Source organism: Tenrec ecaudatus, chromosome 12 (genome assembly GCF_050624435.1).
Source record: "Tenrec ecaudatus isolate mTenEca1 chromosome 12, mTenEca1.hap1, whole genome shotgun sequence".
Taxonomy (NCBI): Eukaryota; Metazoa; Chordata; class Mammalia; order Afrosoricida; family Tenrecidae; genus Tenrec; species Tenrec ecaudatus.
This window is the reverse complement of record NC_134541.1, coordinates 112064870-112081689: the sequence shown is the minus strand read 5'-3', so window position 1 is coordinate 112081689 and position 16820 is coordinate 112064870. Positions and strand designations below refer to the sequence as shown.

The following is a 16820-nucleotide window of genomic DNA, read 5'->3' as shown; positions in this document are numbered from 1 at the left end:
ATCTATCTTGGCTTTCATGTACCCAACAATCTTACATATGCAAATGAGCACACACAAATCTAACGTGATTAGTGAAGTAAAACAATTAAAATCCTGAATAGGAAGGGGAGGCAATATTAAAGCACTATAGGATAGTTATGTGATTCATCAGTGCTGTACCACACCACATCCCTTCCGTGTGGCCCTTCTGAGAGGGACTGTCCAGTTATCTTCCAGGTGGGTTTTGAAGTCTCTACTATATCTACACCCCTTTACATTGATTTGGTTGCTTGTTTTTGAACTTCTAATACCTCTTCCCATCAAGAAACACCTCATCATCACAGAGGCTGGTGTGCTTCTCCCATGTAGGCTTTCTTGCTTCCCTGGTAGATGGCCGCTTGTTTAACTACAAGCCTTTAAGACCCCAGACGCTATATCTTTTAATAGCCGGGCACCATGTGTGTGATATAACGTGTGGTACCTTCGTGCAACGTACCAAGTCCAATTTTTCCCCCAATCACATCTTGGGCTCCAATGTATAAATCCAGTATCACATGTCTTGTGCATAACTGTCCTAACAGGTATTATTTTGTGTATGATATGTAATGTAAAACGATCTACATATGAATTAGGCAACTATCTGTAATACCAACTAAAACACCAACTAAACCATGAACAGAGGAAAAAAATAAATATGGAGGGTGAAGGCATGTCTGACCCTGCTTTGTGGCAAGTGGGGAAGCCTGAGCAGGTGAGCTTTGGTTCTCTGACACTTAACACGCTTGGTTCTAAGAGAGGGATTCCCGGCAAGGGGTCCAAGCCCCAGGAATATAGGATTGTAATGGAAAGAACCAGGTGGCCTGGGAAATAAAAGGAATGTAAAGCTATCTTAAACTGCAGCCGGCTCCCCAGGGGCAAATTCGGAGCTGTTTAATTAAGTGATAGAGGCCAGGTTTAATGGACACACCCTGCCAGAGGCCGAGGGCACCTGCACATGGATGGGATCATCTAGACCAGGAGGTCAGCACACATTTGAGAAGGAAAGGCCAATCCTGCCCCTCACAATTTAAAAATCCCTGGAGAGCCATACATACGTTTTTACAAACACATGATATCACTGCAATCTGAATCATATCCTTTAAATGAAACTATGGGGATTTTATTTTCATTTTCAATTTTACTTCAGAGCCACAAGCACACACGGAAAGAGCTGCATATGGCTCGAGAGTCGGCGTTCACTGATTCTGGTCTAGATGAGAACTTGAATGTCTTAAAAGGGTTGTGTTTAGAATTATTTGCTTAGTTGTCAGTACTGGGATTCTGTTGGTTTCTCTTAGTGTTAAAAACAATGTGTGATTAAAATGAATATTGGAAATTATGTTTTGGGAGCGCTGATAAACCTACCTTCAGTCTACAATTAGATTTGATAAAAAAAGAGGGTTGGACATTTCCCAGAAGTGTTAGGTAGCTAGAGGCAGAGCTAGGGTTTGTCCCTCTACATGGCAAAGCCTCCCTCCCTTATGACAGGCTGTTGAAAGCTGCTTAAGGCTGGAGGGCAGGCTCACATTCAGGTCTTTGAGACACAGGAAGCCAGCACACCGGGGTGGGACCCCATCTGGGCCAGGTGGGCTTAGTTCAGCCAATGGGGTCGAACAGTACTATTGTTCAGGCTTCCGACGGGGCCCTGAAAATGCCACAAGTTTTTCTCTCTTGCACGCTCTCTCCCTGCAGCTCAGATACACAGCTCAGCATGGCTGTACCGCGCAGCTGTGCCACAGCCTCTCTCTCTCCCCTCTTCCCTTCTCTCCCTCTCCCCCTCTCCTCCTCTCTCATTCTCCCCTCTCTCTCTCTCTCTGGTGTTCCATTTACTGTAATGCCTGAAACTTTTTCTCTCCTTTATAAAACTCACTTGGATCACAAACCAGGCTTCAGTGTGAATGCTTTCTTTGCGTGAACCAAGGACCGAGGTATTTCTCCCACAAGAGAGATCTAACAGAAGGACCAGGTTTTTATTTTGAGTATATGTAATCTAATAGAGCCCTCAGAAAAAAATGGGCGATGCCCGCCCCCTGTCCCCCACCAGCCTTGAGGGTGAGTATATTTGCATTAGAAAAAATAAAAACATGCACTCAGAACTACTGAAGGAAAAACTTGCAAGAAAAAAAAGCTGTTAGGAGGCAGAACAGGAAGTAGGGGTTGTCCCTCTACTTCAGTGGTTCTCAACCTTACTTATGCCTATACCCCTTCATACAGTTCCTCAGGTTGTGGTGACCTCCCCGACCATACAATTATTCTCGTTGCTACTTCATCACTGTCATTTTGCTACTGTTATGAGTTGGGTGACTCCTGTGAAAGGGTTGTTTGACCCCCCAAAGGGGACATGCCCCACAGGTTGAGAACCGCTGCTCTACATGCTAAGGACTCTCTTCCCCCCTTACAGGAAGTTGGAAGCCCCTGATCAAGGTTAGAGGGCACTCACACATTCAGGCCCTTGAGACAGGAAGCCAGTTCACCTGGGAGGGCCCCAAACTAGGCCAGGTGGGCTTAATTCAACCAAAGGGGTCAACTACCTGACAGTTGACCACACCTCCCAACGGAGGGCCCTGAAAACCCAGACTTGGGAGCCCACACCCTTTCTCAAGCTGATCCTCAGCCTGTCTCCATGTGTGGGTGCAAAGTGCCCTGGGGCTGCCTGTGTAAAACCTGAAACTTCTACCCTTTATAAAAACCCACTGGGATCACAAACTGCTTGGAGTGAATTCTTTATCATGAGAAGCCAAGGGCCGAGGTATTTCCCACCCCCAGAAACCTAACAAAGTGACTGTGTGGTTTTGAATTTTGATAAGATGTTTGCCTTTAGACACACCTGAACTGGAAGTCTGTGCCCATCAGAGATGACCCCTCCCAGGACTCAGAGCTAAAAGGAAGGCAGCAGTAGACCCTATGTCTACTCTGTGGCTATCAGGAAATATTTGTGGAGTAGAAGTGAGGGAAATGCAGCAATGAAGAGACAGGCTGAGTTTGGACATGCTCCACTGATGCCTGGTGAGCTGGTCCACAGAGACTAGAGATGAGAGACGGACGAGGAGGGGGTGGCTGTCTGAAGTTTAAAGAAGTATGCAGATACTGAACTATGAGCACACTGGGCTGAAACAAGTTTGTGACGGAACCAGACTGATATGCACAGAGCTATGCTTGTGCCCAATTAACCTAGCTTGGATGGCAGCTAGGGCTGAGTTGACCAGAACCCAACCGATGAATGAGTTGAACCCATGAGCTGGTAGAAACTGCTGCATTCTGATGGACTGAACTTTACTTTGTTTTTGGATGCAGGGGCTCAAGTCTCAACTCTAAAAAAACCCAAGTCACTTCCATCGAGTCATAATTCCTTATGTGATACATTATGATTCCAGACTCTATGCCTGTGGCTGAAATCCCCTTTTGGAGAGAGCTCTCTGCTACAGGATTGAGGTGGGGTGCATCTTTAGATTCTACTCTAGAGGATGCGACTTCAGTCAACATCCTTTGTCTTCTTCGAGAGTATAGTCGGCTGAAAGACCAAAACCACACTTTCATGAAAGAGCCATCTCAGAACCCGGAACAGAGAAATTCCTAGGACCATCAGAAAAACAAGTTCAAGATCTTTGTTCGAGGTGATGGAGACTGCGACCAGAGCATGGAGACTCAAAGGAGCAGTGCTGAGACTATGAGATGCCTTCTCCTTACCTGGCCAGACTGCGGAACTGTGAGCCAGAGCAAACAAGTGGGTGTCCTGGTCTATGGAAGCAAAGACCAAGGGGCAACATGGCTGGGAGGCGGAGGACTAGAGACTTGGTTGCTGGCTGAGGAGAGGTGGGGTTATGGACCAGTGGCTACATCCTTGCTGTTTACTGATCTTGACTTGTGTTAACCTGTCAACTGCCCTAAAGAGCTCCCTTAATCATCGCAGTGGGAAAAGGACAGAACTCCCTCTGCCATCTGTGGGTAGGTGTACTGTCAGAGGGAGGAGTACAGAGGGCTAGGCTGGGCAGAGGGACGGTATCAGAGTACAGAGGGTGGGGAGGGCCAGGCAGAGTGCATTACACTCCAATGAGAAACCGAAATGCCAAAAATAGATCAATAGATGAGTCATGTGCCATAACTCAAGAGCTCAAACGTACCTTGGAAGAACATGCTGATAAAATAAATGGAAAAGTAGAAATAATACAACTTCAAACAAATACAAAACACACATACTAAAATATTAGAACTCAACAACATTTTGAAAGAACAAAAATGACAAGATACAAAATACTGGAATCAAGAATTGGTGTTTCTTGATTTCTTGAATTTTTTCTTGTATTTCTCCAGAACAAAATACAAGAAGACCAGGTTATAAAATTGACAAAAAGAAAACCTGATGATAATTTAAAAATACTATGAGACATCATCAAAAGGAACAACATACACCTGATAAAATGTCCCAGAAGAGAAAGAAGAAATAACAACTACTGAGAAAATAGTGAAATATTAAGGAAGAACTTCCCCAACATCATGTCAGAACATAAAATAAAATCACAGGAAGTCCATAAAAGACCAAACAGAATTGACCCTAAAAGGAAATCACCTCGACTTACAATAATCAAACTTCCTAATATCAATGACAAGGAAACAATCCTGAAGTCTGTATAACAAAAAAGAACAATTACATACAAGGGTCAAGCAGTCAGGAGAAGTTCAGGTTTTTCTACTGAAGCCACTCAGGCAAGAAGGCAATGAAATGATATATTCAAAATATTGAAAGAAAAAAACTGCCAACCAAGAGTCCTATATCCAGCAAAATTTACAGACAGGGAAAAGCTAAAGGAACTTATAACAGCAAGATAACATTTACCAAAATATTATAAGGAATTCTATGGACAGAAAATCTATAACAAGAGGCAGCAACCCAAACATGTTAGAAAATAAATTATTATGGAGAAAACATTCTGCTAAAGCAATACTCAAAGTGAAATAGAACTAAATTAATCAAAACAAGGAATTGTGGACAGCATTCTGCTATAAAGACAAAAACAAACGAATAACAGCAGAAGGGACAGAGGACACAGTAAATATGTGAACAGAGAAAATATGGAACTATTCACAAAACACAAAGAACTGCTTTGGAATTGGTAAGAAAACCACAATAAAACAAACAACCTACAAAGAAAAATTAAAACTTCAACAAAACAAATTGAAAACCACATAAGACAAACAATATGATAAAAACAAAAAAAGCAAAGAGAGTAACAAGAAGATAACCAAAACACAACAGGGCACACACACCACCAAAAAAATCATCATGAAAACTAAAACCAGTGACACCATAAATAATATTTAAAGTGACATCAACAGAACCATATTTATCCATAATAACACTGAATGTACAGGGACTGCATCCACCAGTTAAAAGAAAAAGACTAATATAATCAATAAGAAACAAACCTTTAATATGCTGCTTAGAGAAGCACACCTTAGATATAAAGACAAATATAGACAATCAAAGAATGGAAAAAATATATATCAAGCTGACAGCAGTCAAAAGAAAGCTAGAGTAGCAGTATTAATTTCAGACAAAATAGACATCAAAGTTAATACATAATGAGCGAGAAATCAGGTCACTATATAATTGAACAAGAAACTATAACTGTAAGTAATATATACACACCAAATGAAAGACCATCAAAATACATTAATCAAATTCATATCAAAATGAAGATACAAATAGATCATAATACAATACTAGGAGACTTCACTTTCAACTAAAGACTGACCAACTAGAAAGAAAATCAACAAAGACACCAAAATATTAATTTACACAATCCATCAACTTGACCTTACAGATAGATATAGAACATTTTACTCAACAAAAATTCATTTTCTTTTCTAGCGCCCATAAAAGCTATTCTAGAATAGACCATATTTTAGATCAAGAAACAAGCATCCATAAATTCAAAAACATGGAGATAATACAAACCATCTTTTCAGATCATAACGCTGTAAAATTATAAATTAATCAGAATAATGAACTCCATGGATTGTAATAAGAGTTGTATGAGCTCCTAATAAAATGGTATAAAAATAATCAACTCCAAAAAAACCCAAATACATGGAAATTGAATAACACTTTACTCAAGAACTACTGAGTAAATGAAGAAATAAAAATTAATGAAGAATTAGGAGGCAAAGGGCATTTATAGAGGTCTAAATACAGGCATGTACATATGTAAATATATTTATATATGATGATGGTGAAATAGATCTGTGTGCATATATTTATAGGTTTAATATTAAGGTAGCAGATGGACATTGGGCCTCCACTCAAGTACTCCTCAAGGCAAGAACACTTTGTTGTATTAAACTGGCATTCCATGATGCTCACCTTTCCAACACGTTTGCTGAACACAAAGTGGGTGCATAAGCAAATGTGGTGAAGAAAGCTGACAAAAGATATAGCATCTGGGGTCTTAGAGGCTTGAAGATAAACAAGCGGCCATCTAGCTGAGAATTATCAAAGCCCACATGGAAGAAGCACACCAGCCAGTGTGATCATGAAGTGTCGAAGGGATCAGGTATCAGGCATCAAAGAACAAAAAAATCATATCATTGTGAATGAGGGGGAGTGCAGAGTGGGGACCCAAAGCCCATCAGTAGGCAATTGGCCATCCCCTTACAGAAGGGTTTCAGGGAGGAGATGAGCCAGTCAGGGTGCAGTGTAGCAATAATGAAACACACAACTTTCCTCTAGATCTTTAATGCTTTCCCCCTCCCCCACCATTATCATGATCCCAATTTTACCTTACAAATCCGGCTAGACCAGAGGATGTATACCGGTACAGATAGGAACTGGAAACACAGGAAATCCATAACAGATGAACCCCTCAGAGACCAGTGGTGAGAGTGGCGATACGGGGAGGGTGGAACAAAGGTGGGATAGAAAGGGGGAACCAATTAAAAGGATCTATATATAACCCCCTCCCCGGGGAATGGACAACAGAAAAGTGGGTGAAGGGAGATGTCAGAGAGTGTAAGACATGACAAAATAGTAATAATTTATAAATTATCAAGGGTTCATGGGCCAGGGGGAGCGAGGGAAAAAATGAGGAGCTGATACCAAGGGCTCAAGTAGAAAGCAAATATTTTGAGAATGATGATGGCAACAAATGTACAAATGTACTGACACAGTGGTTGGATGTAGGGACTGTGATAAGAGTTGTACGAAACCACAACAAAATGACTAACAAAAGAACACAAGAGATTCTTGAAACAAGTGAGACTGAAAATACAACTTATCACAACCTTTACAGAAAAAGCAGAACTCAGAAGCAGTTGATAGCAGTATATGCGTACACCAATAACGAGAAAGAATTTTTTAATACCCTAACATATCAACTACAACTAGGGGAAAAATGCAGTAACTCAAACCATCAGGTACTAGAAGAAAAGAAATAATAAATATTAGGGCAAAAACAAAACAATCAGAAGGGTATAGGTATGTATCAATAAGACAAGTTCATTTTTGTAAAGTTTAACAAATTATAAAACATTAGTAAACTTAACAAAGGAAATGAATGTGAAAAACAATTATACAAATAAATTAAATGGATGACATTACAACAGAACTAAATGAGATAAAACTATAATCACACAGTATTATCAAAAATCATAATCCAACAAATTTGAAAATCTAGAAGAAATGGATAAATGTCTAGAACGATACTATTTACCTAAATCAACACAAAATAATATAGAGCAGTGGTTCTCAATCTGTGGGTCGCGACACCTTTTGGGGTCAAATGACCCTTTCACAGGGGTCACCTGATTCATAACAGTAGCAAAATTATAGTTATGAAGTAGCAATGAAAATAATTTTATGGTTGGGGGTCACTACAACATGAGGACTATATTAAAGGGTATTGGCTTTAGGAAGATTGAAAACCCCTGATATAGAGAAATCTCAACAAGACTATATCTAACATGAGAAGTAATAGATCTAGTCATAAAAAATTCCCAAGTTCAAAAAGTCCAGGTCCAAATTGCTTCACTGGGGAATTCTATCAAACATTTAAGAAGACTTAATACTAATTTTTATAACATATTCCACAATACATACAAATGGACAAGATCCTACCAAACTCATTTTGTGAAGCAACTATAATCTGATACCTAAACCTGGCAAAGACATCCCCTGAACTGAAAATTATAGACAAATATCTCTGATGAATATAAACATCAAGATCTTCAATAAAATCATAGCCAATAAAATTCAGCTATGCATTAAAAAATGCATAGCAATTAGGTGGAATTCATACCAAATATGTAAGGAAGGTTTAATGTTTTTAAAACAATCAGTGTAATCCATCTTATAAACAAAATAAAGAACCATATGATTATAACAACTGATGCAGAAAGGGTCATTGATAACATTCAACATCCATTTCTGATACTTACACCCAACAAGATAGGTATAGTAGGGAAATTTCTCAACATAATAAAAGATATATACCAGACACTAGTAGTCTGAATCTCACTGAATGGAGAGAAATTGAAATCATTTCCTCTTCAAACAGGAAGTAGGCAAAGTTGCCCTTTATCATCACTTGTATTTAATATAGTTCTGGAAGTTTTAGCTAGAGTCTTAAGACATCAAAAATAAATTAAAGATATGTCCACAAAGGTACAGAGCAAATAAAAATCTCTTTATTTGCAGATAACATAATCCTATAGGCAGAAAACCCTGAAGAATCGATTAAACAGTTGCTCGAACTGAAGACTTTGCCAGCACAGCAGGCTGTAAGATCACCGTACAGAAGCACATCAGTTGGATTTTTGTATACTAAAGCTGATGATACTGAAAAATATATTTAAAATAACAATGCCACTTGCAATAACTACACAAAATATCAAATATTTAGGAATACATCTTACCAAAGAAACAAAAGACTTATGCAAAGAAAACTACAAAATACTCCTTCAAGAAACCAAAAGGAACTCACACAAATGGAACAAGTTACCATGTTCCTGGATAAGTAGAGCAAATATTGTGGAAATGTCAATATTACCAAAATACTTTACAAATTCAATACAATTCCCAATCCTGCCACAAATTTTTAAGGAAATGGACAAACCAACTACTAAGCTTATATGGAAAGGAACTAGACCTAGGATAAATAAAGCACAATTGAAAAATAAAAACAAAGTAGGAGGTCTTTCCCTCTCAGACCTTAAAACCTACTCTACAGGCACAGTAATCAGAACAGTCTGGTACTCGTACAATGATAGCTATGAAGATCAATGGATTAGAGTGGAAAACCCAGAAATATAACCAAGTACTTAAAGACATCTAATTTTTGATAAAATACATTAAATGGGCAGGAGACAGCCTTTTCAACAAATGCTGCTGGAAAAACTGGATCTTCACCTGCAAAAGAATGAAACAAGCCCCATACCTCACACCATGCACAAAAAACAACTCAAGATGAATCAAAACCTAAATATGGATTGTGATAAGAGTTGCAGGAGCCCCCAATAAAATGATTTAAAAAGAACCTAAATATAAAACACAGAGTTATTAAGACCATCAACAAAAGAATAGGGATAAATTTAAGAACCCTAACATAAGGCAGAAGCACATTACCAAATGTAATGAATATTATCCACATTATAAAAGATAAAATAAAGAACTGGGACTTATTAAATAGATAACATTTATGCACAACAAAAGACTTCATCAAAAGAGTCAACAGAGAACCCAGAATCAGAGATAATTTTCAGTAATAATACCAAAGATAATGAGCTAATCTCCAAAATCTATAGAAAACTACAATATCTTAAGAAAAATACAAACAATCCAATCAAAGTTGGAAAAATACAAGTAATCCAATCAAAATGGGTACAAGATATGAGTAGAAAATTTACCAAAGATTATGTACAGGCAGCCAACAACCATATGACGAAATGTTCACATTCATTAGCAATAAGAAAAATACAAATTAAAGCAACAATGAAATATCACCTCGCACTTACACTTAGGGCAAAATTCAATAAAACAGCAAAGAGCTAATGCTGGGGAGGATGTGGAGAGATAGGAGCGTTTTTACATTGCCAGTGGGACTGTAGAAGTGTACAGCCATTATGGAAACCAGTGTGGCACTTCCTTATACAAATGCCCCTGAGTATCGCATGATTCGGCAATCTCTCTACTGGGTATACACCCTAAAGAAATCAAGACTGAAATGAACCGACCTATAGACACCTATGTTTACTGCAACAAAACTCCTAGTAGAGAAGAATGGATCAACAAGCTCTGGTACTTTCATACTATGGAATTTTATGCATCAATAAAAAACAATAATAACTCTCTTAAACACCACAAGACATGGACAAAACAGGAGAATATGACTCATAGAACACTCAGTCAGCCTTACAAAGATTATTATAAGGCAAAACAAAGAAATGTGGATTGTGTACCAATAGACAAGACTTGGACGATTACCAGGAGGCCAGCGAGGGGGATGGGAACAAGGAGAGGGTAAGGATGGTGGGGCTGGCGGTGGGGGGGGGGGGAGGTAAAAAAACTGTAGAGTTTAACAGAAAACAAATTTTTTTAATAAAAAATTTTGAAGTGTTCCATGAAAAAAACAACCACCTTCCAGATTCTTGACCCTACATATCTAAATATTGGTCTGAGTGACTAAAAATGGGGGAAAAAAGTAAAACTGAAGTTAGCTTGGAGTTGTTAGGGGCATACAAGCTCATTTCAAACATATGGGGGGGGGAATAGATGAGTGGATAAACAAAATTTAGCACGTACAAACAAAGGAATATTATTCAGTCATAAAAAGGAGTAGAGTTCTTATACATGTATGACCTTGAAAACATGATGCTAAGTGAAGTCCGCCAGTCACAAGATAAATATTGTATGAGATCACAGCTATGAAATATCTAGAATGTACAAATGCATAGAGACAGTCCTTGAGAGACTATGGGGATGATGTGATATGAGTGCGTTAATCAGCGCAGAGTTTTTGTCTAGCACGATGAACAGGTTTGGGACACAAACACTGTGAATATAATCAGTGTCATTGGGTAATACAATAAAAAAGTGATGAAAATGGCAACTTTCTAAAAGGAAGAGAAATTAAAGGAAAACCACAAACAAAACATGGTAGGGGAGTTTGGAGGTGGCACTGCATGAAAGGGTGGAGAAATAAATAAATCCGTTACCATGGAGTCAGCGCTGACTCGTGACAACTCCTGGTGTGTCAGAGTTGAACTCGGCTCTAACTAGATTTCAATGATGGAGTTGGGGGCGTGGATCAATGGGCCTTTTTCTGAGGGGGTCCCTGAGAGACTTGACCCTCCATTAACGGTCTGCACCACCCCGGGGGGCTCCGATGGCTGCAAGGAAGGTGAAAACCACTGCTACACAGCAGAGCTGGACCCAGCTGAGGGCGGCAGACAAGTCTGAAAACACTGTAGGATGCCCACAAGGGTCCTGCGCCCTTGGGGAGGCGCAAACATCGGCCTGCGCTTCTTAAAGATTCTGAAGTCCGCGTCACTAAATTTCACCTAGCCTTTTCCTCTCTAGTATTGACCAAAGTACCGTTTCTTTCCAAATATATTAACAGATGCTGTTTCACAGAACATTGCCTTTGAGAAACGGCCCTCGGTCAGAAAAGATTACTGATTTGGACCATGGCTCAAGAGGCTGGTTTTATCCATTACGTATGTGTGCTGGAGCTGGGGGTGCGGCCAATGGCTATATGGATCTAGCTTTCCATTCTTCCTCCTGATACACTCCTCTATGGGGTTACATCCAACTGCATGTGCCAGCCTGATAAGCAATCTAACACGGAGGGGCATGGATGCACGACCCAACTCTCAGATGAGTTTTACTTTGCTTTGTTTCAGAGGATAGAAATGGCAGCTGAGTAAACACTGTAAGTTTAGCTACCTGATCGCAGTCCCCTGAGGTTACAGTGATTTCTCATTCAAGACCATCTTTGGAAGATTGTTAGCTGCTTACCCACTCTCCCTACCAGCCTAGGAAGGAAGCAATGCTTGCCTCAGATGCCGAGAAATCAAATTCCCTGATTCAATTCTGCCAATTCATTTTGAATTATATTACCAGTTAACAACTGGAAGCTGCTTCTGAAAAAGTCAGGAAGATACCATACGATTAGCATCCGGAGAGGACGGTCTGATCACAATGATCTACACATAAGCCCCTCTCTGGGGGACGGACAACAGAAAAGTGGGTGAAGGGAGACATTAGTCAGTGTAAGATATGACAAAATAATAATTATTTATAAATTATCAAGGGCTCATGAGAGAGGGAGGGCGGAGGAGGGAGGGAAAAAATGAGGAGCCAATACCAAGGACTCAAGTAGAAAGAAAATGTTTTGAAAATGATGGTGGCAGCAAATGTACAAATGTGCTTCACACAATGGATGGATGGATGGATGGATGGATGGATGGATGGATGGATGGATGGATGGATGGATGGATGGATGGATGGATGGATTGTGATTAGAGCTCTATGAGCCCCCAACAAAATGATTTTAAAATTTTTTAAAGAAATACTATGCGGTATGTGATAGGATAACGCCTACAAGGGACGATCAGTTTTTGCAATTATTATTTCAAATTGCACACCAAACAGGAAGTCCAGCGATGAAAAACTGAAACACTCTACCAACTTCTTCAGTCTGAAATCAATCAAATGTGCAATCAAGATGCATTAGGAATTACTGGCAGCTAGAATCTGAAAATGTTCAACAAAAACGAAGGACTTGTAGTTGCAAAATACAGTCGTAGTGATTCAAGCCAAGCCTGAGACAGCATGGCAGGGTTTTGCAAGACCAATGACTTTATCATGGTAATGCCCTTTTCAACAACATAAACATGGACTTTATGAACGCACAGGAATAAAACTTACTACGTTTGTGGAAAAGAAACAATGGAGAAGCTCAATGTTATCAGGCAAAACAAGGCCAAGGATTCACGGTGGAATGGACCATCAATTACCCACATGCAAGTTCATTTTGAAGCTAAAAAAAAAGTCCCTGAGAGCCATAGAATAAGACCTGGAGCATATCCCACTTGAATTTAGAAAACATCTCAAGTCAACACACTGAGCACTAATGACTGAAAACAACACAGGTTGTGAAATGACATCAAGGAATGACACATGAAAAAAGCAAAAAGGCGTTAAAAAGACAGGGAGGGAAGAAATGGATGCCACAAGAAACTCTGCAACATGCTCCTGAATATGGAGTAGCTAAAAAGCAAAGGGGAGAAATGACTATATGAAAAGGCCAAAGAGAACATTTCCAAAGGCAGCTCAAGCAAAGTACAGTATTATAACGAAATGTGGAAATAGACCAGGAGCTGGAACACCAAAAGAGAAGAACACATGCAGCAGATCTCAAGCAGAAAGAACTGATGGGGGAAAGGAGCCAAGCTTCAAGTTGCCATATTGAAGGATTCTATGAGCAATAACGCCTGCGATGGTCAAAGATTTCATCTTGCTTGGATCCATAGTCAAGGCTCATGGAAGCAACAGTCAGAAAAGTGAACAACACCTGACTTAGGGTCAATCTGCTGCACAAGGACTCGTTCAAGTGTTGAAGAGCAAGGAGGTCATTTTCTGACTGACTCAAGCCATAGTAGTTTCAATCACCACCTATATATGTGAAAGTTGGACACACAACAAGGAAGCAATGAAGAAGCAGCAATGCATTTTAACTATGGTGCGGCTGAAGAAAGTTGAACATACTATGGATGTCCAAAAGAAAAAAACGCATCTGTCTTAAAAAAATACAGCCAGAATTCTCGTTAGAAGCGAAGAGGGTGAGACTTCACCGCACGTACTTTGGACATGTTATCAGTAGAGGCCAGTCCCTGGAAAATGACATCATGCTTGGTAAAGCAGAAAACAAAAAAGGAAAACCAAACTCACTGCCATAGAGGCAATGACAACTCATAGTGACCCTCTTTGGGGGTCGAATGGCCCTTTCACAGGCTCGCCCAATTATAACAGTAGCACAATGACAGTGATGAAGTAGCAATGAAAATACTTTTATGGCTGGGGGTCACCACAACATGAGGAACTGCATTGATGGGTCGCAGCATGAAGAAGGTTGAGAACCACTGCTAGGATGGAGAACTACCCTGGGAGTTTCCCAGATTGTAACTCTTTATGGGAGTCAAAAGCCCCGTCTTTCTCCCAAGGAGCAGCTGGTGGTTTTGAACTGCTGACCTAGGTAAAGTAGAAGGGCAACCCCAAAAAAAGAGAGAGGGAGATTCTTGATGAGACAGACTGACACAGCAGCTGCAAAAATAGACTCAAACTGAGTATGGTGTAGGGCCAGGCGGTGTTTAGTTCTGTTGTACTTAAGTTCACTGTGAGTTGGAACTGACTTGATAGCGCCTAACAACAACATGAGCAAAATCTTCAACAACGCAAGAAGTATCATAGCAATACATAGAGTCAGGGTACAACAAGAACTGGGAGACATTCAACTGAGTCAAGAGGTAGCATATGATCAAGAACTAATGATACTAAAGGAAGGAGTCCAGGCTGAACTTAAGGCATTAGCCAAAACCAAGGTTCGAGACAGTGACAGAATACCAATGGACATGTTTCAATGGGCAGGTGAAGGGGTGGAAGCACACACTCATTCATGCTAAGAAATTTGGAAGACAGCTATCTAGTCGACCAAGTGGAAGAAATCATATGAAATCCATCTTGTATGCCAAAGGGGGTCTAACAGAATGCACGGATTATCAAACAATAGGATTCACATCACATTTAAGTAAAACTTCGCTGGAGATAAGTAAAAATGATTATAGCAACACATCAGTAGAGAGCTACCAGAAATTCAAGCTGAATTCCAAAGAGGATGAGGAACGATGAATATAGTTTCTAATATCAGATGGGTTTTAGTTGAAAGGAGAAAAGACAAGAAACATGTTTATTTGATTGTGTAAAGGCACTGACTGTGTGGATCATAACAAACTATGGAGTACCCTGAGAAGAATGGGCATTCCAGAGCGCCTCGTTGTGCTCGAGTGGAATTTGTACATAAATCAAGAGGCAGTTTCTCCCACGTCCCAAGGGGATAACTGAATGGTCAAATGTTAAGAAAGGTCTTTATCGGTAGTGTATCTGTTCATGATACTTATTTTCTGGGTATGCCAAACAACTAACTGAGAGGTCGGACTACCTGCAGGAGAATATGGAATCAGGAGTAGAGAGAGGCTTATTGACAGTGAAGGACATCATCTGACTTGTCTAAAGTATCGAGGACTTGAGGCATTTGCTAATGAAGATCAAAGACTGAAGTCTTCAGTTTGGATTACAATTCAATGAAAAGATAAGAAAAATCCTCACACTAGGACCAATAGACATCATGAGAAACAGAGAAAAGATTGAAGCTGTCAAGAATTTTCTTTGACTTGGACCCACAATCAAGCTCCTGGAAGCAGTCACCAACAATTCGCACAACATGTTGCATTGGCAAACCTGCTCCAGTCACCTCATATGCATGTGAAAGTTGGACCGTGAATATGGAAGACCAGAGATGAATGGATGCACTTGAACGGTGTTGGCAGAGAGAATATTGAAAGTATCCCATGGGGGCTGCCAGATGAACAGAGTTATCCATCCTGAAGGAAGCACAACCAGAAGATGCCTTAGCAACAAGAGTGGCAAGACTTCCTCTCATGTGCTTTGGACACGTTATCAGGAAAGACCAGTCCTTGAAAAAGCACATCATGCTTGGTAAAATAAGAGGGTTGGTGACAAAGAGGGATAACCTCAACAAGATGGGTTGACACGATAGCTCTTCAAACAATGGGCTCAAACATAACACAGCAGGGCACAGCACAGCACCACCCACCACCACACCACATAACAAGAACTAGGCAGTGCTTTGTTCTGTTGTGCATAGAGTCACCGTGAGTAGGAGCCAATTCAACTTCTCCTTGATATAGATGAGTTTTTCTGCTAACGCCTAGCCTGCGCATTTGGAAGATCATGTACTTTCGGGGGTCCAGTTTTTTAATCCAGTAAAAAAAATAAAGGTGATAAACTAATTGCATTAAAAGCTACTACTATGGGGAGCCCGGGTGCCATAATCATTATGCCCTCACTGCCAACTGCCAGGTCAGCAATTCGAAACTACCAGCTGCTTTATGGAAGAGGGACGAGGGCTTTTCTTGGCCAGTGAAAAGTTACCGTCTCAGAAATTCACGGGGGCAGTGCTACCCTGTCCTAAAAGGTTGCTGTACATCAGCACTGACTGAATGATAGTGAATTTGATTTTGAGTTATGATAGCTAAGGTTGTGTGTCAGTGTGGCTGATCTCGGATTTTCCGTGGCTACGTGGTTAAGATCCGATCCTTCTCCACGATGAACTGTAATACAATCACCTCCAGGAAGAGATCTGCTACAATCAGGCAAGCAATTAGAAGAACGTTCCCCCAGGCGTAGCCTGCTTCCGATAGATATATGGGAATTCTCCAGCAAAGTTTGTTGGCTTCAGGCTGGGTCTGAATCCTGCATCTGGCTCATCCTCTGACCTCACCTGTTTTCCTTGGGCCAGCAGCCTGCTGTGTTGCCTTCTGATACTGGGAGTTGTCGGCAGCCTGCCATCTTACCTGCCGACCTTTGACTTATTTGCCTCTGCAGCCAGAAGCCTGCTGTCTGACATATCAGTCTGAGGTTCCTCAGCCTCTGCGGCTGCATGAGTCAGGAGAATCCTGCAGTCTGACATCTGACTCATAGACTTGGCACTTGCTAGTATCTACAATTGTGT

At 40.5% G+C, this 16820-nt stretch overlaps 1 protein-coding gene and 1 pseudogene across 1 annotated transcript in view; one reads left to right on the top strand and one right to left on the bottom strand.

The window, feature by feature from the left end:
• BMERB1 (bMERB domain containing 1) overlaps positions 1–16820 on the bottom strand; it is an 89289-nt gene that overhangs the window by 55161 nt on the left and 17308 nt on the right. The window lies entirely within an intron of this gene.
• Positions 1–16820, top strand: part of LOC142422252 (L-lactate dehydrogenase A chain pseudogene) — a 35307-nt pseudogene that overhangs the window by 1515 nt on the left and 16972 nt on the right.